Source organism: Sciurus carolinensis, chromosome 11, assembly GCF_902686445.1.
Source record: "Sciurus carolinensis chromosome 11, mSciCar1.2, whole genome shotgun sequence".
NCBI lineage: Eukaryota > Metazoa > Chordata > Mammalia > Rodentia > Sciuridae > Sciurus > Sciurus carolinensis.
Genome location: NC_062223.1, coordinates 46,020,524 through 46,046,303, shown reverse-complemented (window position 1 = coordinate 46,046,303; position 25,780 = coordinate 46,020,524). Strand labels below are relative to the sequence as shown.

Below are 25,780 nucleotides of genomic sequence, written 5' to 3'. Positions count from 1 at the left end.
GGAACCAATGACCAGCAGATACAGAGACATGACTATACATTTATTCCATGTCAATAGCCCCCAAGTCTAAATTTATTACTGCAACAACTCTGAAGTCTAAAGTTGCATCTAGGAGAGAAAATTAATTGTGGATGACTGAGAAAATAGTTATAGAGAAAGTAAGAAGGAGACAGTTGAGAAAAATAGAGAAAAGAATAATGAAAGATGACAACCTAATTTATATATTTTGATATGTAATCAAATATTCAGGTAAAATATCTAGCAGGCAGTTCATGATCTAGTTCTGGAGTTTGGAGAATAACTAGAAACAAATTTATTAGCCATCATTTATTCCTCCATCAAATATTTATTGATGCTTAAACATGTATTTCTTGTCATTATTCCCTAAACAAGACAGTATAACAAATACTTACACATCATTTGCATTATATTTTGTATTATAAGTAGTCTAGAGATCATCTATTAGAGAATATACTGTGGGGGTTAAATGCAAATAGTATGCCATTTTACAGAAGGGACTTGTTACGATTTCAATATTAGGTGACCCCCAAAAGCTCATGTGTGAGACAATGCATTAAAGTTTAGAGGTAAAATGATTGGGTTATAAATGCCTTAACCTAGTCAGTCAGTGCATTAATCCACTAATAGGGATGAACTGGGTGGTAATTGAAGGCAGGTGTGGCTAGAGAAGGTAGATCATTGGAATGTGTGCCTTTCGGGTATATATTTTGTATCTGGTGAATGGAGTCTCTCTGCTTCCTGGTTGCCATATTCTGAACCACTTTCCTCCGCCATACTCTCTGCTGTGATGTTCTGACTTATGTTGAGCCCCAGGGAATGGAGTTGGTTGTCTATGAACTGAGACCTCTGAAGCTATTAACACCAAATAAATTTTCCTCCTCTAAAATTGTTCCTGCCAAGTTTTTTGGTCACAGCCACAAAAAATATGACTAAAACAGGACCTGAGCATCCACAAATTTGTTATACAAGTGGAGACCTGGAACCAATGACCAGCAGATACAGAGGCATGACTATACATTTATTCCATCTCAATAGCCCCCAAAGTCTAAATCTATTCCTGCAACAACTCTGAAGTCCAAAGTTGCATCTAAATATCACCTAAATCAGTTGTGATTGAAACTTGAGGTATGATTCTTCCTGAAGCAAAATTTCTAGCTGTGAACTTGTGAAACCAGACAAGTGCTTCTAAACTATAATGTTTAACAAATGTGGGCTGGACATTCCTAGTCCAGAAGAGAAATGAGGATGAAGGAAGGTATGATGGGTCCCAAGCAAGTGCAAAACTTTACAAGGCAAATTCCATTAGACAAAAGGCTCAATATTAATCCTCTAGTTTAATGCTTTTTACCTTTCAGGTTCACCGGAGGCAGTAGTGTTGCCCTCACGTGGCTGGCGCAGACTCACCTGTTCAGCTTAGTTGGGTGCTGCTCACTTGGATCTCTGCCAAGAGCCCATGCAACACTGTTGGGCTTGGTCCCATCCTTTGAAACCAAAGTGGAGGCAGTCTTCCTCTTGTACCACTACACTCCAAGCCTGTGGTGGGGGTGGGAGTGGCACCCCTGATGTTTAAATCACAGTTAGGGTCCTTCCTTTTTTTTTTTTTTTTGAAAGATAGCACACATTCACAGCTAGGTAAATCTATGGCACCAACTTATAAAAGCCAGTAAATCCAACAGCTTTGCTTCATTCTGTCACACCATCTCTGTTCTTTTTCTTTCAAAATGGCAGTGTCTGTGCTGGTACCACATGATTATGACCAGCCTCTGCTGAGATGACCGATTAAATCCTCAGGTTATACCCAGGTTTTCTCTTTCAGAAAGGTTTTGTTGTTCAGCTACACCCTTCGTGTTCTCTTTAGAACACTGTTAATGTGGATAAGCAGAGATATTTCCTGATCTTCACATTCTAGTTCTTTTTTGCTTAACAGTTTCTTTTTTAATTATCTCTTTCCTATCACATTTGACTCGCAAGCAATCAAGAGGAACCAAGCTATTTCTTCAGTTCTTTGCTTAAAAATCTCAGTTACATATTCATTTTCATCACTTGGAATTTCTGCCTTCTTCAAAATACCAGAACATAGTTCCAGCAAGTTCCTGGTCACTTTATAACAAAGGATCATCTTTTCTACATTTTTGTCTGAGACCTCACCAGAATGTCCTTGATGTCTATATTTCTAGCATGCTCTTCAAAAAACTCTTCAGCTTCTTTGCCCATCTCTGAGTTCCAAAGCTGCTTCCATGTGTTTAGGGATTTGTTACAGCGGCATCTCACTTCTCGATATTAAAATTTGTCTTAGTGTGAGCTACCACAACAAAATATGATAAATTAGATGGCTTAAACAACAGAAATGTGTCCTCACAGTTCTAGAGACTGGGAAGTTCAAGATCAAGGTGCCACATAATTCATTTCCTGGTGAGAGCTCTCTTCCTGGCTTGTAGACTGACTTTTCTTGCCATGAGCTCATATAACCCCTTTGCACATAAGGAAGTTTGGCTCTTTCTAGTGCCTCTTACAATGACACTGACTAATCCTATCAGATCAAGGCCCTAACTACGTAAGTTTTACCTTAATTATGTCCATAAGACTTTCTCCAATACCATCTCACTGGTAGTTAGGACTTCAAACTATAAATCTGGAAAAGATACATTCAGTCCATAACAATTATTAAAGATGACAAGAAGACTAAGACACAGACCCTGCCTTTGAAAAGGATCTCATGATAAGATAATTGAAATTTGACGAGTGCTTATCTACATAAAGATACGTGAGGTGTTTTGCATGGCTTTCTCCTCCCCCCAAGATAGACTTCTAAAACACTTCTGAGAATAATGCTAGGAATGCCAGCAACAATAAGATATGTGCTTTTTGTCATGCTGAATTTTATCATAAATACAATATGTCCTTTCCTTTTATAAGGAAAAATATCCAAGTAATTGGATGAGGGAAGAAAGAGTTACCATTTCTTCTATTTCATTTCTTTCCTCAAAATGTTACAATTCCCACTTCAGAGAGTCTTTTGGGTAAGTATATTTGAGCTGCTTTTCCTTAGAATGAAAATAATATGCTCTTTGAGACTCCACAACTTTCTCATTGCTGTGAAATAAAAGGTTTTTAAAAGGTCTGATATTATTGGGAGATTTTCTTTTAATATCAATAGAAAAGTGAGTTTAGACTCGTAAAGTACAGACTACTATCAGCTCTTTTTTTATTTTTATTTATTTGTTTTTTATTTATACTGCATTTTGATTCATTATATACAAATGAGGTACAACTTTTCATTTCTATGACTGCACAATGCAGATTCATACCATTCGTGTAATCATACATGGACATAGGGTAATGATATCTGTCTCATTCCACCATCTTTCATACCCTCCCCCTCATTTCCCTGTACATATCTAAAGTTCCTCCATTCTTCTCTTACCCTCAACCCTCCACCCCCATTTTATATCATCACCCACTTATCAGGGAAAACATTTGGCCTTTGGTTTTTTGGGCTTGGCTTATTTCATTTAGCATGGTATTCTCCAATTCCATCCATTTATCTGCAAACACCATAATATTTTTCTTCTTTATGGCTGAATAATATTCCATTTTGTATATATACCACAGTTTCTTTATCCATTCATCTGTTGAAGGGCATCTAGGATGGTTCCACAATCTAGCTATTGTGAATTGAGCTGCTATAAACACTGATGTGGCTGCATCAATGTAATATGCTGATTTTGAATCCTTTGGGTATAAACTGAACAGTGGGATAACTGGGTCAAAAGGGGGATCCATTCCAAGTTTTCTGAGTAATCTTCATACTGCTTTCCAGAGTGGCTGCACCAGTTTGCAACTCCACCAGCATTTTATGACCTTTACTTGACTTTTTGTGTTTGCACTGCTTCCTACTCCCCTTCCCCAGTTTTTAGGTCTATTTATACTCTTGGATAAAGGAAGATATAGCTCTCCTATAATGTCTCTCTTCTCTCCACACCGCCCCCTTGTTTGTGTGTGTGTGTCTGTCTCTCTCCCCCTTTATCTATCACTCTTCAGCTTTCCTTTCAACATATTTAAATCTCCTTCCCTGGTTAAATCATTATTCAGTGTTTATATTGTGACAATTTATTATTGACAATAATTAACATTCTGTGATTATATTTCCCCTTTTATGGTACACCAGTGGTTTTTTCTGGAGTTAATATGCCTCAATTTTAAATTGTATTAATTACTCATTCATTTCCAATTTTTTACTTAAGTTCTACAACTCCTTTTTTATGTATTTAAGCTTATTTCCCTGGAACCCCCTGTCCTCGCTTGCTCTCCAGGTTGCCTACACAACTGTTACTCTGGAACTTTCCTTTACTATTTGAGTAATTGCCTTGACCTTGCTTCTGTAGAAGGGGTCTCCTTTCCTGCCCCTTGTCCTCATCTTTGTAAGTGTGTCCCTTGTTGTGGTGCCACATGTTCTCTCCTACTGAGAGAGAATGGAGGTGGAAAGTGAGGCAGTAAGAGTTTTTTAAACTTTACATGCCTGACAATGTCTTGATCCTGCCCTTAAATTTAACAGTAATTTGACTATATATAGAATTCTAGACTAGATATCACTTTAAATTGCTGTTATAACACAATTAAAAGACAAAACTGTTAGCTCACTAGATATTTTGTATTTCTTTTTTTTTTTTTTTTTTTTTTTGACATTCAACTGAGATTTATTTGTAAAACTCTGGCAGATTGGGAATTACCAAGATCCTTAAACTGTCTTTTTTTTTTTTTAATTATTGTAAACAAATGGGATACATGTGGTTTCTCTGTTTGTACATGGCGTAAAGGCATATCATTTGTGTAATCATAAATTTACATACGGTAATGTTGTTGATTCATTCTGTTATTTTTTTCCCCTTCCCCCCCACCCCTCCCACCCCTCCCACCCCTCCCACCCCTCTTTTCCCTTTATACAGTCCTTCCTTCCTCCTTTCTTGCCCCCCTCCCTAACCCTAACTCTAACCCTAACACTAACCCCTCCCACCCCCCATTATGTGTCATCATCCACTTCTTAGCGATATCATTCGTCCACTGGTTTTTTGAGATTGGCTTATCTCACTTAGCATGATATTCTCCAGTTTCATCCATTTGCCTGCAAATGCCATAATTTTATAATTCTTCATTGCGGAGTAATATTCCATTGTATAAATATGCCACAGTTTCTTTATCCATTCATCAACTGAAGGGCATCTAGGTTGGTTCCACAATCTGGTTATGGTGAACTGAGCAGTTATGAACATTGATGTGGCTGTATCTCTGTAATATGCTGATTTTAAGTCCTTTGGGTATAGGCTAAGGAGTGGGATAGCTGGGTCAAATGGTGGTTCCATTCCAAGTTTTCTAAGGAGTCTCCACACTGCTTTCCAGAGTGGCTGCACTAATTTGCAACCCCACCAGCAATGTAAGAGTGTACCTTTCTCCCCACATCCTCGCCAACACCTGTTGTTGCTTGTATTCTTGATAATCGCCATTCTAATTGGGGTGAGATGGAATCTTAGGGTGGTTTTGATTTGCATTTCTCTTATTACTAGAGATGTTGAACATTTCTCCATATGTTTGTTGATTGCTTGTATATCTTCTTCTGTGAAGTGTCTGTTCATTTCCTTAGCCCATTTGTTGATTGGATTATTTGCATTCTTGGTGTAGAGTTTTTTGAGTTCTTTATAGATTCTGGAGATTAGCGCTCTATCTGAAGTATGATTGGCAAAGATTTTCTCCCACTCTGTAGGCTCTTTCTTTGCATTGCTGATAGTTTCCTTTGCTGAGAGAAAGCTTTTTAGTTTGAGTCTATCCCAGTTATTAATTCTTGCTTTTATTTCTTGTGCTATGGGAGTCCTGTTGAGGAAGTCTGGTCCTAAGCCGACATGTTGAAGCTCTGGACCTACTTTTTCTTCTATAAGATGCAAGGTCTCTGGTCTGATTCCGAGATCCTTAATCCATTTTGAGTTTAGTTTCGTGCATGGTGAGAGATATGGGTTTAGTTTCATTCTGTTGCATATGGATTTCCAATTCTCCCAACACCATTTGTTGAAGAGGCTATCTTTTCTCCATTGCATATTTTTGACCCCTTTGTCTAGTATGAGAAAATTGTATTTATTTGGGTTTGTGTCCGTGTCCTCTATTCTGTACCATTGATCCACCTTTCTATTTTGGTATCAATACCATGCCGTTTTTGTTACTATTGCTTTGTAGTAGAGTTGAATATCTGGTATTGCGATACCCCCTGCTTCACTCTTTCTGCCAAGGATTGCTTTAGCTATTCTGGGTTTTTTATTCTTCCAGATGAATTTCATGATTGCTTGCTCTATTTCTGTAAGGTACATCATTGGGATTTTAATTGGAATTGCATTGAATCTGTATAGCACTTTTGGTAGTATGGCCATTTTGACAATATTAATTCTTCCTATCCAAGAACATGGGAGATCTTTCCATCTTCTAAGGTTTTCTTGAATTTCTTTCTTTAGTGTTCTGTAGTTCTCATTGTAGAGGTCTTTCACCTCTTTTGTGAGATTGATTCCCAAGTATTTTATTTTTTTCGAAGCTATTGTGAATGGGGTAGTTTTCCTAATTTCTCTTTCTGAAGATTCATCGCTTATGTATAAAAATGCCTTAGATTTATGTGCATTGATCTTATATCCCGCTACTTTACTGAATTCACTTATGAGATCTAAAAGTTTTCTGGTGGAATTTCCTGGTTCCTCTAAGTATACAATCATATCATCAGCAAATAGGGATAGTTTGAGTTCTTCTTTTCCTATTCGTATCCCTTTAATTTCTTTGGTCTGTCTAATTGCTCTGGCTAGAGTTTCAAGGACGATATTGAATAGAAGTGGTGAAAGAGGGCATCCCTGCCTTGTTCCAGTTTTTAGAGGGAATGCTTTCAGTTTTTCACCATTTAGAATGATATTACCCATGGGCTTAGCATAGATGGCCTTTACAATGTTAAGGAATGTTCCCACTATCCCTATTTTTTCTAGTGTTTTGAGCATGAAGGGGTGCTGTATTTTATCAAATGCTTTTTCTGCATCTATCGAAATAATCATGTGATTCTTGACTTTAAGTCTATTGATATGGTGAATGACATTTATTGATTTCCTGATGTTGAACCAACCTTGCATCCCTGGGATGAAACCCACTTGATCATGGTGCACTATCTTTTTAATATGTTTTTGTATGCGATTTGCTAAAATTTTGTTGAGAATTTTTGCGTCGATGTTCATTAAGAATATTGGTCTGAAATTTTCTTTCCTCGATGTGTCTGTCTGGTTTAGGTATCAGGGTAATATTGGCTTCATAGAATGAGTTTGGGAGGGTTCCCTCCTCTTCTATTTTATGGAATACTTTGAGAAGTATTGGAATGAGCTCTTCTTTAAAGGTTTTGTAGAACTCGGCTGAGAACCCATCTGGTCCTGGACTTTTCTTTGTTGGTAGGCTTTTGATGACTTCTTCTATTTCAATACTTGAAATTGGTCTATTTAAATTGTGTATGTCCTCCTCGTTTAGTTTAGGCAATTCATATGTCTCTAGAAACTTTTGATGTCTTCGAAATTTTCTATTTTGTTGGAGTATAGATTTTCAAAATAGCTTCTAATTATGTTTTGTATTTCAGTCGTGTCTGTTGTGATATTTCCTTGTTCATTCCGAATTTTAGTGATTTGGGTTTTCTCTCGTCTTCTCTTTGTTAGTGTGGCTAAAGGTTTATCAATTTTGTTTATTTTTTGAAGAACCAACTATTTATTTTGTCAATTTTTTGTATTGTTTCTTTTGTTTCAATTTCATTGATTTCAGCTCTGAGTTTAACTATTTCCTGTCTTCTACTACTTTTGGTGTTGGTCTGTTCTTCTTTTTCTAGGGTTTTGAGCTGTAGTGTTAGGTCATTTATTTGTTGAGTTTTACTTCTTTTATTAAATGCACTCCATGAAATAAATCTTCCTCTAAGTACTGCTTTCATAGTGTCCCAGAGATTTTGATATGATGTTTCTTTGTTCTCGTTTACCTCTAAGAACTTTTAAATTTCCTTCCTAATATCTTCTGTTATCCATTCATCATATAATAGCATATTGTTTAATCTCCAGGTGTTGGAGTAGTTTCTGTTTTACTCTTTCATTTATTTCTAACTTCAATCCATTATGATCTGATAGAATACAAGGTAGTGTCTCTATCTTCTTGTATTTGCTGACATTAGCTCTGTGGCATAATATATGGTCTATTTTAGAGAAGGATCCATGTGCTGCTGAGAAGAAAGTGTATTCCCTCTTGCTTGGATGGTATATTCTATAAATATCTGTTAAGTCTAAATTATTGATTGTGTTATTGAGATCTATGGTTTCTTTGTTCAATTTTCGTTTGGAAGATCTGTCCAGTGGTGAGAGAGGCGTGTTAAAATCACCTAGTATTATTGTGTTATGGTCTATTTGGTTTCTAAAATTGAGAAGGATTTGTTTGACATACATGAATGAGCCATTGTTTGGGGCATAGATGTTTATGATTGTTATATCTTGCTGATTTATGCTTCCCTTAAGCAGTATGAAATGTCCTTCTTTATCCCTTCTGACTAACATTGGCTTGAAGTCCACATTATCTGAAATGAGGATGGATACTCCAGCTTTTTTGCTGAGTCCATGTGCATGGTATGTTTTTCCCCATCCTTTCACCTTTAGTCTATGGGTCTCTCTTTCTATGAGGTGAGTCTCTTGCAGGCAACATATTGTTGGATCTTTCTTTTTAATCCAATCTGCCAGTCTATGTCTTTTGATTGATGAATTCAAGCCATTAACATTCAGGGTTATTATTGAGATATGATTTGTATTCCTGGTCATTTGGTTCATATTTAAAATTTTATTTATTTATTTATTTATTTATTTTTTGACACATCTTGGTTCCTCCTTTATTTGACAGTTCCTTTAGGGTAATTCGTCCCTTTGCTGATATACTTCTTTGTTTTTTATCTCTTCCTCATGAAATATTTTGCTGAGAATGTTCTGTAATGCTGGCTTTCTTTTTGTAAATTCTTTTAGCTTTTGTTTATCATGGAATGATTTCATTTCATTGTCAAATTTGAAGGTAAGTTTTGCTGGGTATAAGATTCTTGGTTGGCATCCATTTTCTTTCAGAGCTTGAAAAATGTTGTTCCAGGCCCTTCTAGCTTTTAGGGTCTGGATTGAAAAATCTGCTGATATCCGTATTGGTTTCCCCCTGAATGTAATTTGGTTCTTTTCTCTCACAGCCTTTAAAATTCTGTCTTTATTTTGTATGTTAGGTATTTTCATTATAATGTGCCTTGGTGTGGGTCTGTTGTAATTTTGTGTATTGGGAGTCCTATAAGCCTCTTGGACTTGATTTTCCATTTCATTCTTCAGATTTGGGAAATTTTCTGATATTATTTCATTGAATAGATTATTCATTCCTTTGGTTTGTTTCTCTAAGCCTTCCTCAATCCCAATAATTCTCAAATTTGGCCTTTTCATGATATCCCATAGTTCTTGCAGATTCTATTCATGCTTTCTTACCATCTTCTCTGTTTGTTCAACTTGCTTTCGAGGTTAAATATTTTGTCTTCAATATCTGAAGTTCTGTCTTCCAGGTGTTCTATCCTATTGGTTATGCTTTCTATGGAGTTCTTAATTTGGTTTATTGTTTCCTTCATTTCAAGGATTTGTTTGGTTTTTTTTCAATATCTCTAACTCTTTATTTTTTTTTTTTGTATTTCCAAAATATTTTATTAAGACTATATTTATTTTATTTTATTTTTTTATTTTTTTATTTTTTTTAAAGTGAACTTTTATTTTTTTTTATTTTTTTAAGTTTACATAGGGTAATGATGTTTATTTTATTTTTCCCCTCCCCCCCACCCCTCCCACCCCTCTTTTCCCTCTACACAGTCCTTCTTCCCTTCATTCTTACCGCTCTCCTTCGCCTAACTCTTAAACCTAACCCTAAACCTAATGCTAGCCCCTCCCACCCCCCATTATATGTCCTCATCCGCTTATCAGCGAGATCATTCGTCCTTTAGTTTTTTGAGATTGGCTTATCTCACTTAGCATGATATTCTCCAATTTCGACCATTTGCCTACAAATGCCATAATTTTATCATTCTTCATTGCGGAGTAATATTCCATTTTATAAATATGCCACAGTTTCTTTATCCATTCATCAACTGAAGGGCATCTAGGTTGGTTCCACAATCTGGCTATGGTGAATTGAGCAGCAATGAACATTGATGTGGCTGTATCTCTGTAATATGCTGATTTTAAGTCCTTTGGGTATAGGCCAAGGAGTGGGATAGCTGGGTCAAATGGTGTTTCCATTCCAAGCTTTCTGAGGAATCTCCACACTGCTTTCCAGAGTGGCTGCACTAATTTGCAACCCCACCAGCAATGTATGAGTGTTCCTTTTTCACCACATCCTCGCCAACACCTATTGTTGCTTGTATTCTTGATAATCGCCATTCTAATTGGGGTGAGATGAAATCTTAGGGTAGTTTTGATTTGCATTTCCCTTATTACTAGGGATGTTGAACATTTTTTCATATATCTGGTGATTACTTGTATATCTTCTTCTGTGAAGTGTCTGTTCATTTCCTTAGCCCAGCGGAGAGCCTCGATCTGCAGGCAGCCTCTAACTCTTTATTGAAATGATCTTTTGCTTCCTGTATTTGCTCTTTTAACTGTCGATTGGTGCTATCATTCAATGCCTGCATTTGCTCTTTCATCTCATCATTCAATGCCTGCATTTGCTCTTTCATCTCATCATTCAATGCCTGCATTTGCTCTTTCATCTCATCTTTTGCTTCCCTAATCATTTTAATTATGTACATTCTGAACTCCCTTTCTGTCATTTCTTCTGCCATGCTGTCGTTGGATTTTATTGATGTAACATCTAGATTTGTTTGGGGCATTTTCTTCCCTTGTTTTCTCATATTGTTCAGGAATCAGTGGGTCATTAATATATTGCAGATTTCTTCTATCGACTTATAATGTCCCTGAAGATTGCTAGTATATCCCCTCTTATCCTTCAGTAGCCCGAAGTCTTGGAGGAAGTTGATAATGCGGAGCTCCATGAAGAAGCTGCCTCTCTAGGGGTGGTGACCCTCAGGTGGTGTATATTCCCTGCTAGTGGGCAGAGGTGCCTCCACTTGTTGACCAATGGTCATCCAACGGGGAACTAGGCTGCGGGCTGAAGCAAGTCCTGTTTGTGCCTGTGTCTCTGGTTTTACTGTCCCTGTGGGAAAACCTCACCCAGCAGGGAAGACTCACTCGGTGGGGACGTCTTGCTGATCAGTTCCCCTCATAGAGGTTCCCCTCAATCTAGAACTACCGCCTGGGCTGGGCTGTTTTCGTCTGCAACGTTCCCAGGGGCCTGGACCTACCTCCTGGGCCTGGGAGCCTCACCCTTCGCAGGTGAGTCTCCTTAGGCTGCCTCTCCCAGAGAATCTGCCCGCAGTCCTGGAAACTTCGCTCTGCCCCTAGGCGTGTCTCTGTGCGGCTCTTCCAGCAAGAAGCCACCTAGTTCCTGGGACCCTGCTCTGCACCTAATCGCCTGGCTATGCGGCCCCTCCTCTGAGCCGCCACCTGGAGCCCCGTACAATAGCTCCGAGACCCAGAGATCCGCCACATACCTCCTCCTCCGGACAGCGGCCCGGTTTCCGACGCAGTCACTAGGAGTCCAAGCAACTCACTTCACGTCTCCTCCTCCCGCCAACCGCCCGTAGCCCTAGGCAGTCACTCCAAGTCCAAGTGACCTGCCCTGATCCTCCTCCTCCTCCTCGGAGTAGCCCCCCGGGTGTTCAGGAGCGGTGGTTCTGAGACCAAGTGACCCACCGCGCTCCTCCTCCAGGCAGGCCACCGGTGTTCAGGAGCGGTCGCTTTTAGTCCAATCAACTCACCACTCACCTCCTCCTCTGGCAACCGCCTGTGGCTCTGATGCAGTCACTCCTAGACCAAGTGACCCACCGCGCTCCTCCTCTTCCTCCGGGCAACCCTCCGGTGTTCAGAAGCGGTCATTCTGGGTCTAAACAGCTCGCCACGCAGCTCCTCCTCAGGCAGCCGCCCGGAGCCCCAGTGGTTGCTCTGAGTCCAAGCGCTGTGCTGAGCCGCCTCCTCTACGATGATCCCAGTTGTCCGTGTTTACCGCTCCAGTGGGGGGAGGGGCGTCTCTCCGAGCAACTCTACTTCACAAAGTTCCCTGCGTTCCGGGGCTACTGCCCCTCCGGGACACCACCCCAACAGGAGAGACTCACCCGGCGGCTTTGAGTTGGTCCCAAGTCTCTCACTATCTCCTCTTTTGAATCTTGCGTCCTGGAGCAGCGTGAAATGCAGCCGCACCCTAGTCTGCCATCTTGAAACTCCAATATTTTGTATTTCTAACTAGATAATTTGTATTTCTGATCTGTTCCTAGCCAGTTCCCTGATGAGATTTTCTCTAATCCCTCTTTTCTAAAATGTCAGAATTATGTGCCCTGTTCAAGTTCTAAATCCATTTTAAGTACTTAGGAGGGGTTTGTTGTTGTTGTTGCTGGTTTTTTGTTTTTGTTTCTTGTTTGTTTGTTTGTTTTCTTTTGTGTAGTGGGGTTTGAACTCAGGGGCATTTAACCACTGAGCCACTTCTCCAGCCCTTTTTAAATTTATTTTGAGACAGGGTCTCACTAAGTTGCTTAGAGTATCACAAAGTAACTGAGGCAGGCCTTGAACTTCAGAGCTTCCTGCCTCTGCCTCCGAGTCTCAGTAGGATTTTTAAATCTAAAATTTTCTTTCTTTCTTTCTTTCTTTCTTTCTTTCTTTCTTTTTTTTAGTTCTGAGAATTTATTTTAGATTATTTATTTGATATTTTCCTTTACTATATTTTCTCTTTATTTTTCCAGAAATCCCTATAGGACCACTGAGGCTAGTCCTCTAAATGTTTTTTTTTTTCCCTCTCTCATGTTCTGACTCTTGAAGAAAGTATTTACCAATCAAACAACATTACCCTATGTAAATTTATGATTACACAAATGGTATGCCTTTACGCCATGTACAGAGAAACAACATGTATCCCATTTGTTTACAATAATAAAAAAAAAGAAAGTATTTACCATAAAGAATGAATGAAACTTTCCATATTTGAATTCTGACACTGCTGTTTACTCACTTTATGAATTTGGAGAAATTAACCTTTGTGCTCTAATTTCCTCATCTGTAAAATGGGTTTAATAATAGTGCTTTTTTCATAGAATCATTTTGAGAATTAGACATTGTGTAGCATTCTACAATAGTATCTGGCAATTGGAAAGCATTTTAAAACTTGTTATCTACTGTGGCTTTTTTTTTTTTTTTTCTTTTCTTTTCTTATTGCTGTCATCATCTTTATTGTTATTTGATCTGGAGAGATCTGACCAAGTTGATATTCTAGCACTTCTGATCAATTTTTTGTCAGCTCTACTATTATATTTATATTTTCTATAAACTTTATTTTTCCCCAATTATTTTCTTTTACTGAATTATTATTCTTCTATTTTTATACTATCTTATAACCTTTTTATTATTCTTTTTAAAGTTTTTATCCATTCCTGGCATTGTTTCTGTTTCCTTCTTGTCTTGGTCCTTGAATTCTGTATTAAATGCTTTTCTCAAATATCTGATTATTCCCATTCATTCAAATTAAAGAGTGGTAAACTGAAAAATAATTGGAAATGCTGTATTTTTGAGCATATAGTATGTGGACCACTAGGTTTATTATAAGATTATCTAGTGAGCTAACAGTTTTATCTTTTAATTGTGTTCATTTCCCTTGGGAGGAATCTTACAGTTTCCTCATATAGTCTTCTTGCTCTGCTTAAGAATGTCTTCTGACCTTCTGATAGCTTAGCAGTGGGAAGCAATTCTGTCTGTATGTCTGCCTCACCCTTCCGTATGAAGACTTTCAAAGAATTACCCAGTCTTCAATATCATGTCTTGTCTCTGCCTTCAGCAGTGTTCCTACTTCCAAAGTTTGTCTGATTTGACCTTTTATTTGTCTTGCACAATGGGTACTGAGTAGCATCCTGACTCAAGGGGAAGATATAAGACCTGTAATTCTTAAGGTTCCCTTCAAAGATCTTTGAAACAATCCTGTTTTCACACAAATGTTGCTCCATGTTTGCTGAAATTACAATTTTGTTTTTTAAGTTGGTCACTTGTTACAGGCAAGTTATAGAAGCTGGAGTATTTATGTTATTTCTAGCCTTTTCTGTAAGCTTTATATATTATACAAATAACAATGTGATATGCAAAGAGCATTCTGTTATGCTCAACTATGCTTATAGTACTTTTAAGATTACAAACACCCTAAAGGTTCAACAATAGAGAAGTGATAAATTTTGATGAGCAAGAATCAACAACTGGGATAGATTCAAACTAAAAAGCTTTCTCTCAGCAAAGAAAACTATCAGCAATGTGAAGAGAGAGCCTACAGAGTGGGAGAATATCTTTGCCAACCATACTTTAGATAGAGCGCTAATTTCCAGAATCTATAAAGAACTCAAAAAACTCTACACCAAGAATACAAATAATCCAATCAACAAATGGGCTAAGGAAATGAACAGACACTTCACAGAAGAAGATGTACAAGCAATCAACAGATATATGAAAAAATGTTCAACATCCCTAGTAATAAGGGAAATGCAAATCAAAACTACCCTAAGATTCCATCTCACCCCAATTAGAATGGCGATTATCAAGAACACAAACAACAATAGGTGTTGGCGAGGATGTGGTGAAAAAGGAACACTCATACATGCTGGTGGGGTTGCAAATTAGTGCAGCCACTCTGGAAAGCAGTGTGGAGATTCCTCAGAAAGCTTGGAATGGAAACACCATTTGACCCAGCTATCCCACTCCTTGGCCTATACCCAAAGGACTTAAAATCAGCATATTACAGAGATACAGCCACATCAATGTTCATAACTGCTCAGTTCACCATAACCAGATTGTGGAACCAACCTAGATGCCCTTCAGTTGATGAATGGATAAAGAAACTGTGGCATATATATACAATGGAATATTACTCCACAATGAAGAATTATAAAATTATGGCATTTGCAGGCAAATGGATGAAACTGGAGAATATCATGCTAAGTGAGATAAGCCAATCTCAAAAAACTAAAGGACGAATGATCTCGCTGATAAGTGGATGAGGACATATAATGGGGGGTGGGAGGGGTTAGCATTAGGTTTAGGGTTAGGTTTAGGGTTAGGGATAAGGAGTGTGGTAAGAATGAAGGGAAGAAGGACTGTATAGAGGGAAAAGAGGGGTGGGAGGGGTGGGGGAGAAGGGAAAAAAATAATGAATCAAACATCATTGCCCTATGTAAATGTATGATTACACAAATGGTATGCCTTGACTCCATGTACAAACAGAGAAACAACATGTATCCCATTTGTATACAATAATAATAAAAATAAAAATTAAAAAAATGAAGTTATATTTTACAGCCATTAAAAATGTTCTTTTTGAGAAATGACCAAATGTGAAAATGATCACAATAAGTTAAAATATAAATTGTAGTAACATAAGCATAATGGATAATATGTGTTTTATAATATGTATATATACTGACACACACAACACACACACATGCACTATGAAAACCTAGAAGGAAATACTCAAATATGTTTAGACTGATTATTCTCAGGTGGTGGGTCAATGGGTCATGTTTCCATATCATATACTTTTTTAGGTTGAACATTTACCTAATAAATATTAATTTTTACAAAGGCAATTATTTATTTTTATTTAATTTTATTAATTAATTAATTTATTTGAAATGGGGTTTTGCTCTGTTACCCAATCTGATCTTGAAATCCTAGGTTCCAGCAATCCACCCACCTCAGCCTCTTGAGTAACTGGGACTACAGCCATTTGCCTCCTTGCCCAGGTTGGGTACTACTTTTGAAAGCAAGAAAATATAATGAAAGTAAAATTGTCAAAATATTTCTGTGTATGTGACATTTATAAAATTTGTGTTGAGTTTTGAAATGTCTAAGTCACAAAGATAACCACTATAATTTTTTTTTAAAGTATTTCTAGTTTGTTTTGTTAAATAATTTGGATCAGCTCATAAGAATGTATATTTTATAAACGGTATTAAATAGTTGAAAGGATCAGGGAAAATATTAAAACTACAGAGTAAAATATACAAATAATAGTACCCAAAGAATTACCTTGTCACATAATTAATTGTGCATAGGATGGGGTATGAGGGAAATAGGAAAATATAACCTTTTTTAAATATTGAAAAGTAGAATTTTTGTCTTATGATTTTAATTTTAAGTAAGTAGCAATGTTGACTCAAAAATTCTGGTTGATATAAGTGTAAAGTGTGTCATTGACAGTTGTAAAACCACAGATAGCAATCAATTTAAAGCATTTGGTAAATAAATAGATGTTTTTCCATTTTTCTAGACCAGCACTGACCAGTAGAACGTTCTACGACGTTGGAAATACTCTCTACCAGTGCGGTACAGTGTAGTCACTATTAGCCACATAAGTCTGTTGAGCATGTGAAATGTGATTTGTGCAATCAAGGCACTGAATTTTTCATTTTATTTAGTTTTAATTATTAAAATATAAATAGTCACATGTAGCTAGAGGCTACTATGTTAAACAGCATAATAGACCAGTGGTTATGTAAATAATGCTGATATGTTATTATAATTAAGATTAGCAAAAGGACTTCCAATCATAAAATGTTATAGTTGATATCAAGAATCTTTTATTAAATTCAGAAAAGGTCAATTGAGAAAAAGCAAGTTTTAGACAATTCCACATGGAAATAGAGAATGCAAGCTAGGCATTAATTTAAATTTAACCTTTAAATCTATTTTTATAATATTGTCAAATATTTAATAAAATTATAAACTGTGAAAAATAAAGCAAAATTAGAGATCCTAAGATCCTTCATATTTCCATGAAATATAACTGACTCTATAAACATATTTGTGCTCTTTCTACTCTCATGATCTTGGAATACCATAGATATGACCCTAAAAGATTACTAATTATATATGTGTTATCATATCTATTTGGAAGGTATCTATAGTATTAGATATAATTGCAGTTAATTATATGTAGAATTGTACCCAAAATTATGTCATCTGCATCAGTTTGGACTTTATCAAAGAAACCATCCCTGACCACTTTTCTTAAAAGAGAACCTCTGCCTTCTTACCTTACCTTTATTATCATGTTATTCATTATAAAGTTGCTTGTTTACTTGTTGTTTTACACCCCAAAATATAGGGAAAGCTACTGATAAAGGCAGTATAACCTGTGTTTGAAAATGAACACTGAAATTGGACTATCCAGATTTAAATTCTCAGCTCCATCTTTTACTAGATTTGTTACCTTGAGCAAGTAATTTAGCCTCTTTATGTTGAAGTTCCCCACTGTGTACAAAGATAATAGTAATAACACCTAATGTATCTAAAGCTCTTAGAAAAGACCCTGGAACAGGGTAAGTATTATATGTGTATACTCTTGCTATTGTTACTAAATTTGTTCACTGCTATATGATCAAAACCAAGACCAAAACTTAGCACATAGTAGATGCTCAATAAATAATACTTTTCAATATAACTGATACCTTGGTCTTATAAAAAATATCAGAACTGCTACCTCACATCACATATAAAAATTAAATTGGAATACCAAAGAACAAAATATAAGAATCAAAACTCTTCAAAAAAAATACATATCATTCTTCATGATCATGGATTAAACAATAGTTTTTTATATTTATGATGTCAACAGCACAATCAACAAAAGAAAGAACAGATAAATTGGGCTTCATCAAAACCAAAACCTTTTGTACGTCAAAGAATGCTGCCAAGAAAGTGAAAACTCAGGGCTGGGGATATAGCTCAGTTGGTACAGTGCTTGCCTCACATGCACAAGGCCCTGGGTTCAATCTCCAGCACCACCAAAAAAAAAGTAAAAAAATCAACCCACAGAATGGAAGAAAATACTTACAATACTTCATATATTTGTTGACTCTAGTATCTAGAATAAAGTATCCTCATGATAACAAAAGTCTCTCAATAACATAAACAACTGAATTTAAAAAATAGAAAAAAGACATTAAAGACATATTTCCAAAGAAGGCATACAAATGAACAAACCAGCACATGAAAAAGTCTTCAACATTATTGTCATTTGGGAAATGCAAACTTAAACCATTTGAGATACCATTTCATACAGACTAGATAGCTATTTTTAAATTTATTTTCTGTTAGTGCATTGTAGTTTACATAATTTATATAATTGTGGGGTTCATTTTGACATATTTATAAATGCATGTAACATTATTTACTCCACTTCAGTGTCCAGTACTATCCCTTCCTTTCCCTCCTCCCTCCCCCTATCCCCTTTCTCTACTCTATTGATCTTCCTTCTGTTCATTTCCTTTAAAAAAAAATGGTTCTTTATAGTTGTACATAAAAGTGAAATTCATTGTGGTATAGTCATACATACAATAGTATAATTTGGCTAATTTGATTCCATAGGTCCTCCTCTTTCCCTGTCTTTTCTCTCCCCTTCTTCGCCTTTCTCTGATGTTCTCACTTCTATTTTCATAAGATCCACTTTTTTTTTTATTATTGTAAACAAATGGGATACATGTTGTTTCTCTGTACATGGCATAAAGGCATACCATTTGTGTAATCATAAATTTACATAGGGTAATGTTGTTTGATTCATTCTGCCATTTTTTTCCCTTCTCCCCCCCGCCACTCCTCCCCTCCCTCTATACAGTCCTTCCTTCCTCCATTCCTGCCCCCCTCCCTAAACCCAACTCCAACCCCAACACTAACCCCTCCCACCCCCCATTATGTGTCATCATCCACTTATTAGCGATATCATTCTTCCTTTGGTTTTTTGAGATTGGCTTATCTCACTTAGCATGATATTCTCCAGTTTCATCCATTTGCCTGCAAATGCCATAATTTTATCATTCTTTATGGCTGAGTAATATTCCATTGTATATATATACCACATTTTCTTTATCCATTCATCAATTGAAGGACACATAAGATCCACTTTTTTAAAAAATCCTTATTTCTCTCCAGCATCTGCATATAAGAGAAAAACATTTGACCCTTAACTTTCTTAATCTGGCTTGTTTCACTTAGCATGATGTTCTCTAGTTCCATCCATTATCTAGCAAATGTCATAATTTCATTCTTCTTTACAGCTAAAACTCCATTGTATGTATATACCACATGTTCTTTATCCATTCATCTATTTAAGGACACCTACACTGCTTCCATAATTTGACTGTTGTGAATTGCATGGCTATAAACATTGGTATGTATCCATTTATGTATCACCCTAGTGTCCTAATCTTAGTTCTTTTAGAGAAATACCAAGGAATGGGATAGCTGGGCCATATGTTGGGTGCATTTCTAGTTTTTTGAGGAATTTTCATACTGCCTTCCAAAATGGTTGTATTAATTTGCAGTCCCACCAACAATGCATTTGTGTACCTTTTCCCCCATATCTTCACCATCTTCTTGATGGTGAGTTTGATGGTGTAGTTTCAATGTGCATTTCCCTGATTGCTAAGAAAATATTTGTTGGTTTTTTTTCCATATATTTGTTGACCATTGTATTTCTTCTTTTGAGAAACATCTGTTTAATTCATTTACCCATTTAATGATTGGGTTATTTGTTATTTCATGTTACATTTTCTGAGTTCTTAATATATTCTGGATATTGATCTCCTTTCAGAAGAGTAGCTAGCAAAAATTTTCTCCCATTCTCTCACGTTCTTCACAATCTTGTTTCCTTTGCCACACAGAAGCTTTTTAATTTGCTGCAATCCCACTTGTTGATTCTCAGTTTTATTTCTTGAGCTTTAAGTGTCTTATTAAGGAAGTCTGTGCCTGCCTCAATATGTTGGAATGTTAACACTGTGTTTTCATCTAGCAGTTGCAGTGTTTATGTTCAACTTCCTAGATCTGTGATATACTTTGAGTTGATTTTTGTATAGGGTGAGAGATAAGGATTTGGTTTCATTTTTCTACAAATGGATCTCCACTTTTCCCATACTATTTGTTAAAACAGCTCTCTTCAATGTACATTTTTTGGCAACTGTGTCAAGGATCAGATTACAGTATTTATGTGAATTTCTCTCTGTGTCTTTTATTTTATTTTATTCCATTGTCTATTTTGATGTTAGTACCATGCTGTTTTTGTTACTATAGCTCTATAGCAGCTATTCCTTTGGCTATTCTGGGTGTTTTATTCTTCCATATGAATTTTAGCACTATTCTTTTTTAATTTCATAAAGCCTGTCATTGGTATTTTGATGGTGATCACATTGAATCTGTATATCACTTTTAGCCATTTTGACAATATAAATTCTGCTTATCCAAGAACACAGGAGGTCTTTCCATCTTTTGAGGTCCTCTTCGGATTCATTTTCAATATTGTATATACAGTGTTCTATAATTTTCATTGTAGGGGTTTCTTTACCTCCTTGTTTAGATATTTTTAAGGGATTGTACAATGTTTAAAAATATTTATTATATTTTTATTTTTTAATTAGATTCATTGTACATAAATGGGGTACAACTTTCATTTCTCTGGTTGTACATGAAGTAGAGTCACACATTCTTGCAATCATATGTGTACATTGGTAATGATGTTTGTCTCATTCTATTCTTTCATTACCCCCCTCCCCACCCCTCATTTTCCTCTATACAATTCATCCTTCCTCCATTCTTGCCCACCCCCTGTTATGTATCATCATCCACTTAAATCATTCAGCCTTTGGTTTTTTTGGGATTGGCTTATTTCAATTGGCATGATATTCTCCCACTCCATTTATTTACCTGCAAATGCCATAATTTTATTCTTCTTTATGGCTGAATAATATTCCATTGTGTGTATATATATATATATATATATATATATATATATATCACAGTTTCTTTATCCATTCATCTGTTGAAGGGCATCTAGGTTGATTCCACAATCTAGCTATTGTGAATTGAGCTGCTATAAACATTGATGTAGCTGTGTCACTGTAGTATGCTGATTTTAAGTCCTTTGAGTATAGGCCTAGGAGTGGGATAGCTGGGTCAAATTGTGGTTCCATTCCAAGTTTTCTAAGGAATCTGCATACTGCTTTCCAGAGTGGCCGCACCAATTTGCAACCCCACCAGCAATGTATGAGTGTAATCATTTACCCCACATCCTCGCCAACACCTATTTTTGCTTGTATTCTTGATAACACATTCTAATTGGGATGAGATGAAATCTTAGGGTAATTTTGATTTGCATTTCTCTTATTACTAGAGATGTTGAACATTTTTCATATATCTGTTAATTGTTTTCAGATCTTCTGTGAAAAGTCTATTCATTTCCTTAGTCCATTTATTGACTGGATTATTCGTAATCTTGGTGTAAAATTTTTTGAGTTCTTTATAAATTCTGGAGATTAGTGTTCTATTTTGTTTTGTTTTGTTTTGTTTTTTGAGGCACTTGTGAATGAAATTTTTTCTTGTTTTCTTCTCAGAAGATTCATTATTGTAATATAAGAGAGCTATTGATATTTGCATGTTGATCTTGTATCCTGCTATCTATCATCTCTAAGTAGTCTTCTGGGGGAATTTTTTGGATCTTCTGAATATAGGATCATGTCACCAACAAACAGGTAATTTGACTTCCCTTCCTATATTATCCCTTCAACTTCCTTCTCTTGGCTCATTGCTACGGCTAGAGTTTCAAGAAACACATTGTGTAGGAGTGGTGAGAGTGCACATTCTTGTCTCATTCTTAATTTTAAAGGAAATACTTTCAGTTTTTCTCCATTTGGTATATGTGGGCTTTGTGTTTGTGATATATGGCCTTAATGATATTGAGGCAAGTTCTTTCTATCCCTAATTTTTTCAGTGTTTTTAGAAAGAAGGGTGCATCTATTGAGATGACTAGATGATTTTTGTCTTAATTCCATATATGTGGTGAATTACATCTATTGATTTGGTGTTGATTTGGGTATGTTGAACCAACTTGCAATCTGGGATATAACCAACTTGATCATAATGTACTGTCTTCTTGATGTGTTTTTGAAAATGTGGATTTTTAATTATTAAGAATTTTTGTGTCTATGTTTATCAGGGATATTGGTTTATTATTTTATTTTCTTGATATGTCTTATCTGGTTTTGATATGAGGGTGACACTGGCTTAATCAAATGAATTTGGGAGATTCTTCTCCCTTTCTATTTCATGGAATAATTCAAGGAAGATTGACATGGTTTCTGCTTTTAACATCTAGTAGAACTCAGTTGAGAATCCAGCTGCTCCTTGGCTTTTCTTTCTTGGAAGGGAATCTTACTGCTTGATATTAGTGTGTTTAGGTTCTTGGTTCAATTAGGGCAGGTCATATGTATCTTGAAATTTGTGAATATCTTCTAGATTTTCTAATTTATTAGAATGTAAATTTTTAAAATAGTTTCTAATGACTATTTGGATTTCAGAAATACTAAATATCCTTTTTTTTCATCTCTAATTTTGTTGATTTCAGTCTTCTTTTTCTTTTGATTAGTTTGGCTGAGGGTTCATCAATCATGTTTATGTTTTCAAAGAACCAATTCTTTGTTGCACTGATCCTTTCTGTTTTTTTTTTTTTTTTTCTCAGTTCTATTAATTTTGGCTCTCATCTTAATTATATCCTGTCTGTTACTGGTTCTGGAATTAGCCCTTGCTTTTCTAGAGTGTTGAGATATACAATTATTTAGTTGAGATCTTTATGTTTGTTTGTGTGTTTCAAGGTAGGCATTCAGTGCTTGAAAATTTCCCCTTAGTACTGCCTTCATATTATTCCAGAGACTTTGATATGTGGTATCTCTGTTCTAATTTGTGTCTAAGAATTTTTTATTTCTCACCTATTTCTTCTATGACTGACTCCTTCTTCAAAAGTGTATTATTCAATCTCCATGTGTTTAAATGGTTTCTGTTTTTTCGTATTTTTGGTTTCTAATTTCATTTCATTATGATCTGATAAAGTACAGAGAATTATCCTTTGCTGTTGTTGTCCTTGTTGTTTTTTAGTAAGACTTGCCCTGTGTACTAAAATATAGTCTGTTTTGGAAAAGATTATATTTGGAGCTGAGAAGAAAGTGAATTCAGTTGTTGATGGATGGAATAGTCAATAGATGTCTTTTGGCTCCCTTTGATTTATAATATTTTTAGGTCTGAAGAGTCCTTTTTTAATTCATATCTGGATGATTTATCTATTGATGAGAGAGGTATATGGAAATTGAATTATCGTATTGGAGTCTGAGACTTTATAAGTAGTACAGTTTGTTTTCTGTAAGTAGTGCACTGACATTTGGAGCATTAATATTTACAATCATTATATCTTAAGCAGTAGGGGGTGACCTTCTTTGGCTCTTTTAATTAATTTTGTCAGATACAAGACCAGCTCTTGCTTGCTTTTAGTCTCCATTTGCATAATATATCTTTGTCCATCCTTTCAACTTCAGCCTGTGGATGTCTTTACCTATAGAGCGAGTCTTTTGAAAACAACATAGAGTTGGGTCTTATTTTGTAATCCACTCTGCCAGTCTGTGTGTTTTAATTGGTGAGTTGAGACCATTGACATTCAGTGCCATTTTGATTTATTTCTAATGTTTAATTCAGATTTGATTTTCCTTTACTTGGGTTGAAAAACAAAATGGTAAAACATGAACAGAACAAAAAACTGAGAGAAAGAGAAGACAGAATATAATAATACAAACTAAGAAAAAAATGGGGAATTTGAGATAGAAGCAAATAATGCCAGAGGGGAAAGAGGGACTAAAGGGACAAGTGTAGCTTGAGCTAGGAAAGGAAGAAGAGTAAGAATTATTCATGCTTCAAAATGTTAGAAGAAATACAATCATTTGGATTAATGACAGCCGTATTAAATAAGGGAAGACCTATTAATTAATTTTAAAAAGTAATATCTATAAAATCAAAACTGACATTAGAATGATTTATGATATTCAATAAAAGATAAATGAAGTAATGATATATGCTACAACATAGATGAGTGTTGAAAACATTATGCTAAGCGAAGAAAAACTATGCAAAAATTCACATGTGATTCCATGTAATGGCCAGAATGGAATAATCCATCAAGATGGGAAGTAGAATAGTGTTTGCCAGGAACTATAGGAAGTGAAAGTGTCTATCTTAATGGGTTTGAGGTTTCTTTTCAAAGAGATGAGAATGATAGTTTCAAAATTCTGAATATACTAAAGAACACTGAATTTTATACTTTAAAGTGGTGAATTTCATTATGTGAATTTTATCTCAATAAAAATGTGCATATGAGAAGACAACCTGTAGATGACAATAGTTGTTGCAGTGTACTTTTTGTGCATCTTTTGAAAGTTTTTAGCTTTTAAAAATGAAAATCTGTTTTATCACACAGAAATTTAAATCATTGTAATATCCATGACACTTAAAAGTTTTTTAAATTGTGAAATACCTATTATAGGAGTAGATATGTATTTAATAAAATAAATGAGAAAATGCATGTTTATTTTTTTGCTTATCTTTTTTATAATTTAATCTTATTTCAATGTTTTAGTTGTGTTAATAAAAGTTCTTTTTTATTTCATTAATATCTATACCCATTAGTGTAAGAACATTTCTCTTCAAGTTTGCATATTTTGAACAATAAGAAACAATGTGATATAAATTTTATAATGTTTACTCCATCTTTACAGAAAAATTAATTTTCAATATGGGTAACTTTTGTCATAACTACTATTAAGTGACCCTGGAATTGAAAAAGATGTTAATACAAATACTTTATGCTAAATATTGCCTAATTCTGGTAATGCACAAATATATGCTTCTAAGTAATGGTTAAGACAATTATTTGACAGACGTATTGTAACATTTATTGGATACTTACTATGTAGCAAGGGCCATTCTCAGAATTTTACATTTTAACTTATTTATTTCTGATGATAACCTAATGAACTGAATACTATTTTTCTGATATGAATGGAGACATAGAGAGGTGGGGTAGGTGGTCAAGGTTATCCCAGACACAGCTACTAGTGAAAAGAAAAGAGGTGAACCAAGATATTCTGGTTGCAGATTTCAAATTCATAACCACATGCTATATTACACAATACTTTCTCACAAATGTGTATTTCCACTGGAAAAAGAAATTACTTTATATTTTAAAATACCAGTGCTTTGCTATGTTTTAGGGCTTAAATGATATAACTAGTTTCTAATACTAGCTTAAGTTATAATATGAATCCACATTGAGGCTGTTTAGGAATTGACTAAAATATGATAATTTATTTTACAGCTGATTAGTTGACTTGAAACTAAATATAACTAAATATGGCCTTGAAAAAAAATTGCAATTTAGACTAACTTATAAAATTATATTTACTAATGCAAAGCCCCACATTATTTTGTTTCTGCTAATAAAATATAAAATTATTGTATGTGCTTTCCTTCTAGAAAATTGTATTTGTTTGTTTTAGTCACTTAAAGGTCACCTTCCAAAATTAATAAATTGGAATTCAGTGTTTCTTCACTAAATCAGAGAGTTTAAATTCTATTTTCGTTGTTAAGAAATATAAACTTGCAGGTGCAAAACTAACATTTGATGTGGGTAAAATAAATGTATTTATTCTTAGATGTTATTTCTCCCATTATTTCGGTGAATGAGTTTTTTGAATTCTTGAATTACAAACTAGTAA

General features: G+C 35.3%; 1 protein-coding gene across 2 annotated transcripts in view; it reads left to right on the top strand.

Moving 5' to 3' along the window:
* Window positions 1–25,780, top strand: part of Elp4 (elongator acetyltransferase complex subunit 4) — a 264,679-nt gene that overhangs the window by 52,652 nt on the left and 186,247 nt on the right. The gene's annotated exons all lie outside the window — the stretch shown is intronic.